Consider the following 8374-nt stretch of genomic DNA (forward strand, 5'->3'; position numbering starts at 1 on the left):
AATTTTGTTTTGGGCCACTTGGGAGCAGCACAACAATCTGCAATACACAGCACTGACTTAATATCACCTTGTAAAGTTGATATGGCAACCGTGCTAACAAACATTTGCTTATTTACACATCCAGCAGACACAGAGTAACACTCTAACTCACTTTGAGTCATGTTTCAGGTAACCTGATGTATGTACATCCAATGTTTACTTTTAGCTCTGTTTTGTTCTACACCAACCTATGAGCAAAATATGTCTCCCAAGCTGCTAAATGCTTCACTATGTTCACCAGCTAGTCACTAAATTTATCTGTCTGCTATTTGGTGCAGAGTAGGTAGTATACATCAGGTTTAGCAGAACTTTACTGAAAACGGCTGCCTGTTGTGTCTGTAAGCAACACCGATGAGACTGAACCAAAACAGTAAACTTGCAAAACAAAGAGCTAAAACAGGATAAAATGCTCAGTAGAGCTGAGGCTTTAGTCGCGTTATAATTCTCTGTGGGTTCATTACTGAGAGCAACACCTTTTATACTATACATAAGTCACTGTTTGAAAATATTAGTTAGTGCATCTGTTAAGGGAGATGGACCCAATTGCAGGACAAAACAGCCAGAATGAACTGAAGAATGTCTCTTTAATAAAGATTAAGTGCAAGCACAGCAAAATGGAACAGACCAAAACAAAACCAGACTGGGCAGAGCAGAACAGAACAAAGGATCCAACAAGACTGACTGAAAACCACAAATTAAATACAGACTGAACTAATGAAACAACAAGGAACAGGTGGCAAGACACAAGGGCAGGCTGGGACCTGATTGGCTGGGGAAGACACAGGGAGCAGGGCAGGGCTAATGAGACTGATGCAGGGCAGGTGTGGAGGGAAAGTGTAGGGAAAAGCAGGCTGGGACACAGGAGGGAAGACCCAGAGTGAACCAAAAACCCAGAAACAAAATCCTCTCTTCAATATGTCACACTAACATTTTAACTTTCAAACATACAAGTAAAACAACAAAAATCTGAAAAACTGATACTGTCGAATCATTTAAGCATGTTAGATATTTACGAACATCCACCTTCTGTCCAACTACAGATTCCCCCTCAATCTATCCATGAATATTGATAGAGAACAGATCAAGAAACACAAAGGGCATCTATGGCAATGTAAGTTCACAATGCAGGGTTAAACAGCTCATCTTAATATTCAAAGTATCTGTCCTTCTCCCACTCAGTCCAGACTTAACATCAAAGGGAGAAAAAGCTGAGGGTCTCTAGACTGGAACAGAACCATAACAGCATCAATAAAAAGTAAAAAGAAACTATAAATCAATCACTGAGCACATCCCGAAATAAAAATTTGGCATTTGGCACCATACTCACATCAGTTGATACCTGTTTAAAATCTGTGTAGAACAGATTTCTTTTAGTTTACACACCTGAACGCACTACACTAAATTATATTCCAACAGCACCCGAGCCGCCTCTTTTGGTGTTGTTTGTTTTCATTTTTGTAGATTTTTTAATCATACTGTCTGAACACCATATAGGGTCATAACTCAGTTTAAGGCCCCGGCTAACCATTTGCTGCTGTATCTCTATGACTACACCACCCATTACTTTGTACATTGTTTGTTACCTGAATGGCCAAACTGCATCTCACTGATACATTAATCTGTGACAAAGTTTCATGGTCTGGAGCAGTCCATACAGAATTTACTTGCACTCTTTCTAATCTGCATGTATTTCCATATATTTATATGAATCTGTATGTATTTCATGCACATAAAATATGTTACCCAGCTAAGATAAGCTGATAGTAAGAAAAGACTATACAGGCACTTGCACATTGCAATTTGTTTACTGGATTTGTTGTCATCAGAACTTTTTGATAGGTTGGAGTGCATGTAATGCATATCACAAATCTGCACATTCTGTACATGTTATCTGTTGCTGTAAGTTGACTGTATTTGATTAAATGCATGCACTAATTGCAGAGATACTCCAGGTAAAAGTCATCATTTCAGGCTACTTTCTTTTGTAAATATATGGTGACTGATATTTGATGGATTGACATGTTGATTTTCTTCTCACTGTTTCACTCTTGAAGGACAAGCTGTGTGTATGAAAGTGGAGACTGTAGTGTGTATTCATCCTCTGCCGTGTGGCTTGATGACATTAGTTTATTTACATCAAACCTGTCCATCCGTGGTGGCGCTAATGACAGTGTTGCAGGTGGTGCAGGGTCACAGCCATAATGATATGCCTGATCCCCCGTGGAGCGAATGGTGTGGAACTGCGTGGGTGAGCTGCTGCTCAGTATTCCAGTCACAGCTCGTTTGCATTGAGAGCTGTCCAGGCCAGTCCAGTATGATTAGTTGACCACAGTAGTCTGGAGTTGCACCCCATTATCATTAAACGGTGCCAGTCATGAAGTCATATACTCCTCCCTGTCTCTCTAATTACACCCCCACTGTTGGGCTTCAAGCAATTACTGCCTGCTGCCAGAACGCTTCATCGTTCATTAGGCACAGATAACGGACACATCGACAACAAAAACAAAAGAAAAAGTGGAATTACTCATATTTCTGCAAAATAATAAAAATATGACTCGGGAAAAATTGTTTTGATGTCATTATTTTCAGATGTGTTTTGGAGAAAGGTGTTAGGATTATTGGAAAATGTGCCCCACAACTCAGAAAAACACAGAATACATTTGGGTCCTGCTCTCTGCAGTTTCTTGTTCTGTTTAATTCATTGTCCTGTCTTGTGTAAAGAAGGTCTTATATTGTTCATTTAGGTGGCTAATTTGGAAAAAAAAAAAAAAGTCAGTTTGTTATTTAAAAAAAAAGCTTGTTCTGTGGCCTTACAGCTGACTTCTCAGAACAATGTACCTCTGTAACAATGTACATCTACCAGAAGCTATTCATGGAATAATCAGTCAAATGTCAGGCACTGAGATGACAAATAGGTTTTACGCAATTCAAGCAAAACATAATCTTCAGCATACTCCCACAAAGAGGGGGAGGGCAGTGATTTAGACATTATGTTGCCTCTTTCTGTCTTCTGTAGACATTTTTTGACAGGTGAAGTTTATGTAGAGCGTCATCTATATAATACTTAAAACCCCAGAAAACTTGATCTCGAAGCTCAAGTATTTTTCTACAACATCAATTATTCGTACTTTAAAAAAGTAACAATCATAGTTAAAGTTTGGAATACAAACATTGACCTGGCTTCCTTTTTTTTTTCATTTTTTTTTTTTTTAGCGATTTTGACTCACAAAACACAACACACACAAAACTTGGCTAATCTGCTTCAACAGGGCTGTGTTGGAGTGGTTGGATCTGATTTGATTGATAGTGGCCTGGCCTCAACATGAGTAAACAACTCCACTGTCATCAGATTTTGATTAAAATATTGGTCAACTCTGATGTTCATGACATCGCCTTTTTCCAACGGAGGTCCACTGACTTTAAACCAGACCTGAGTGCAGATGATCATCCATCAGTTCTTGCTACATTATGTTAAAAAAGACAAAAGCGGACGGTGAGATTCTCAGGTCTCTCAGGTTTTTGGTGATTGTTGTCAGTATATATCCCAGATGTTTTCAAAATGTTTCATTCTTTTTTTTAACAAGGTGTTAAATGTAATGATATGGTTATAAAAAATGTTAATCAGACTGTAAGTTGGTACATCGTTAAATCAGCTGTAGACTTTTGAGGTAACACAAGAGGCCTCATTTACACCCTTGCAAACTGTTTTAAAAAGTTAATTCACTTATGTGTAAATTAAGGTGCAGTTGTAGTAAAAGTTGTTTGACCTAAATACACATAAAGATGTAATAAATAGACAATTTACTGTAGCTTCCTTCATATGTTGTACTGGACACTAAGTTTAACAGAAAAAACATACACAAAACTGCTGCTTATAGCTTATTAGAATAGCAAAGTGTGTAAGTATATATCATTTCATTAGACAGTGAAATCAATGCTCATTTATCTCAGCTGCCGTCAGTTTCCAGTGGAGGTGAGAGGAGAGAAACACATTGGGAATTATATGACAAAGCAGTAGAATTGTATTTAGGCTGAGCTATTGGTTTTATTTACTTCAAGTCAACTCACTACTAGAAACGATCAGTCAAGGCCCCTCTGAGTACATATTGTTTTAAAGTAAAGCATGCTGAGTTCCATTATGTGTATGATATGAAAAAAAAGTTATAAAAAGCTTGACAGGAGTTTGAAAAGTATGCCTGTTAAAACACAATCTATACACTTGAGTTGAGCAATTGTCCAGGGAAACCAGAGTTTGTGGTTATACAAACCGCGCTATGTGAGGGATTTGAAAAGAAAACTTGGTATTACCACATAGTCCACTGCTTGCAGCTATCTCTGCTTTCCTTTTTTTTATCTGATCTGAAAAGTCTCTCTTGACTCCCTTGTTGCTGAGTGGCAATCGTCACAGTGGGAATATGAGAAGGCAAAGGAAAATAACCCGGAGCCAAGGTACACATCCACCCTGTGTGGTCTGTGTGTGAGCATATTGTTCTGTCTGAAAAGCAGCACCCGTCTCTCAACAAGCTTTTTTTAAATATTTTTGCTGGAACAAGACATCTCCAAATAAATTCTAGTTAGGTAAGATTGTGACAAAGCACAGTGAGATGAGGTAATATCAGAAAGTGAAAGACCAGCTAAGGAATCTGATGGAGAGAAGGAGGGAGGGGGGGGGGTCTGATAGAAGGGAGTGACCAACAGGATTGGTGAGGGAAGTGTTTTTTGCTGATAAAGAAAGGGAAAGGATCGATTGTCCCCACCGCTCCTGTGATAGTGGTGGATGCCATTAAGATAAGGAGGATTAGACCTGCCACAGTGCTGTCCTGGCTGCTACAACCTGAGGGACAGGTGGAGTGACCACAGATGTGTGAGGCGCCCCGAAGAGACCGGTTCAATCAGGTCAAGTTGATGATTTAATATGATGTTAAGATTAAAGGCAATCCGAGCACTGTTTGTCACCACAGGCAACTCTTTTCTCCAGAAACAGACAAACAAAACACTGAACTAAAATATTTGTTATTGATGGCTTAACGATGTTCAGCGTTAAGATGTCCCACCCAGGATGAGATTGATACTGCAGGTTCCTACATGTTTGACTTCAATTTCATGTCTTTTATAGCAGTGCTGTGTGCTCTAACCTGGAAAAACAGCTTTGCAACAATCACCTTTCCCTCTTTTGCTATTATTTTCATTATTTTCTGTGCAGTTTTACATCTGTTTAATAATTTAAGGGAAAAAAACTATTTGTTCTTGTTAGTTTCTCTGGGACACAATAGATAATATTCACAAATGGAGACCAGACCAGGAAAAGGTTTTTAAAAAGCTAATATGAGTGTGATAATAGAGTATGTTCCACAAACAATATGCTTTTCATATTGCTGCAAGTGAATTCAGCATGGTAGGGCTACATACACAGACACACACACACGATGCCAATAAACATGTTTGGAAGGAGAGATGGACACTAATACACACTCAACATCTTCTGTATAGCGGGTCCTGCATAAGTAGATTACTCTTTCTTCTTTTAATGGCCTATTTTAACTTTTTCAGAGTTTATCCCCCAAGCAATTATGCTCTGCCACGCTCAGGTTTTGCCTGAGTAAGAGTGAGGAACGAAGACGCCAGTGAAAATGTGCCCAGCAATCATGCTGTGGTCACCCTTGTTTCAACACATTACACCCGGCGATCTAATGGCTGCTGATTTATGAGAGGAGGACAGAGACCATGAGGCTTGCTTCAGGTTTGGTTGCTCTGAGTTAGTCAGCAACGGGACCTCATTTTGGGGCTTTTATGTCACTGCTGTGCTTAATGGCCTCTGTGCTTCTCGGAGGCCTATTAAACACATTCGGTAAATCAGCAGAGAAGAAACATACCTGTTAATCACAGCCTTTTATTTCAAGCTGAGGCCAGGTAATGAATCTACTGAAAGCCACCAAGCTGACAGAGAGTGTGTAAGGACAACTAAATGCTGTCATGGCAAGACAGACGGACTGCCTCAGCAGCCACCAGTGTCACACTGCAATCAATGCCACTAATTAATCCAGAATCTACTGCTTTCAGCAAATCTCCCTCATATAAACAACACTATATTGTTTGTATTTGTACAAGGGACCAATTAAACTGAATCCTTCGACGTTAGATTATATCACCTCATCATAAAGTCACAACAAATAAGCTTTTCGCCCCAAACGACATGGTTTTTAAGCCTCGCAATTAAAAACTCACATATTCTGGGCTAGTTAAGCTCATACTGACTGCTGGCCTAATCCGACAATATTTAACATGGGACATAATTAACAAGGAGAGGAGAATGTAAAGCAGTGATTACTACTATTGTTAAACTGCCAGCTCTAAAATAGTGATTTCAACACAGGACAGAACACAGGAGAAATGTAAAAACCACAAGATAAATGCTGATGAATTCATCTGGATACAAATAAAGACATGTTGGTTTCTTATCTCAGTCTTTTGTTGTAGCCAAAGAAAAGAACATTACTATGTGGTCCATATTACACAACCTGTAATTTATCATTTTAAGATATGAGACAATTTTTGCCAAAATATATAAATTGTCATCCAACAATAACAACAAACAACAACCATATCCCCTCTTTTTACTCTGAGAGTTTCTAAGCGGTGTATTGCATTTTCTGCCACAGGCTTTTAGCAAAGTTGAGCAGCCTTCTCCATCAAACACATAGCATTCATCAACAATAGCCTAATTAAAAAGCTTTCAAGCTTGTTTTTCAGATCCACTAATCACAGAGACATTCCAGTTTTTGTGTATGGCCAGCATGACAACAAACATACACTGCCTTGCAGCAAATAAATCTCTAATAATTGAATTTGTGGTTCCCTACTTAAACATAATTAGACTTACTCTTGCCAAGCAGAGGATATAGTCTGCACTCAGCTCAAGTGTATAACATACAATATCCAGACTAGAAACTGCAGCAAAGTCAAGATTTGATGTCAGCAAACGGTATATTTAATGGAAGGTAACGATCATGACAAAATGGAACAAGAAACATAATAGTTGATAATGCTGCAACACAGAGCCAGACAGCAAACACAGCTGCTAAAAAGCAGGGTTGTGACACCTGGAAATGTGAGAAAAGTCTAACCAGCGCAGCATAATTCAGAAACTGAAACTTAAAAAGCACTGATGTTCATCTACTTTGAATGAAAGCTTAAATTAGTAGAAAAACATTAGTCAGAACAGACACATTTCTGCAAAAGGGCAGAAATAAAGCAGCTGTCTCATTCAGAAGCATTTTTTTTTTACATAAAAAGTAATTTCGTGGCTGCAGTCACATGGGAAAATGTATGATTTCACTGTACCTACCACAGCGCTTGTGGGATGACTTCATAGTTCAGAGAGACAGAAAGATGACCTAACACTTTTATGCCTGATTACATGTTGTCTTGTGGCCTTTCCTGATCTCTGTGGGTAAGACGTACATCTGGGTACTTCCCTGCAGAAATAACATGTAGACCTTAAAGGACGAGTTCACAATTTTTCAAGTCTGTCTTGAAACAACAGTGAGGTGCCCAAATGAACATTTAAACTGGTTTTGCTTCCTGTTCATACTGACCATTAGAAGATCCCCTCCAGATGTGCTTACAATATAAATGATGGGGGGCAAAATTCACATCACTCGTTTGGTGCAAAAATGTATTCAAAAGTTGATCTGAAGCTAATATGAGGTGTCAGCCATTGGAGTCATTTAAATATAGTAGATATCTTCCACAATTACAGTCTTTTAGTGAAAAAAAGAACAATCTGATTCACAAATATATTTTGGTTATTTTGACTACAGTCTACCTGAATATTAACTCCCATTAAAAACCGTGAAGTGTAATCAATCTCTGAATGTCTGTGACATTGAAAATAACATTCAGGATTCAAGATCAACGCCGAAATACTAATAAGTTAATTGCACTCATTCGAAAATACTTAACACTATGAATATATGAGAGGAAACATCCTCTCTGCTAAATAAAATCTATGAATAAATTATAAACTCAGTTGCAAACCTCGACTCCCTGCTGCATTGCGCTCCATCAGTCTTGCTGTTGTTAAATGACTGCAAGCTTCTTCACTTATAAACGTTTCTGTGAGATTCCCCTCGAATGGATTTAAATAATGCTGCATGTATGTGAGCCATAAAAGGGATCTTTAACACATTTAGTGCATCTTAAATGCATGTTCTGTTTTAGTTTTGATCATGATCACTCTCTGCTAAATGTGTTTACTCTTTCAGGGGTAATCTCTCATCTTGTCTTGAGGCAGCAATAGCACCTGAGCAACTGTGTGGCCACAAGCATCAACCCC

This window comes from Thunnus maccoyii, chromosome 3, assembly GCF_910596095.1.
Source record: "Thunnus maccoyii chromosome 3, fThuMac1.1, whole genome shotgun sequence".
Lineage (NCBI taxonomy): Eukaryota > Metazoa > Chordata > Actinopteri > Scombriformes > Scombridae > Thunnus > Thunnus maccoyii.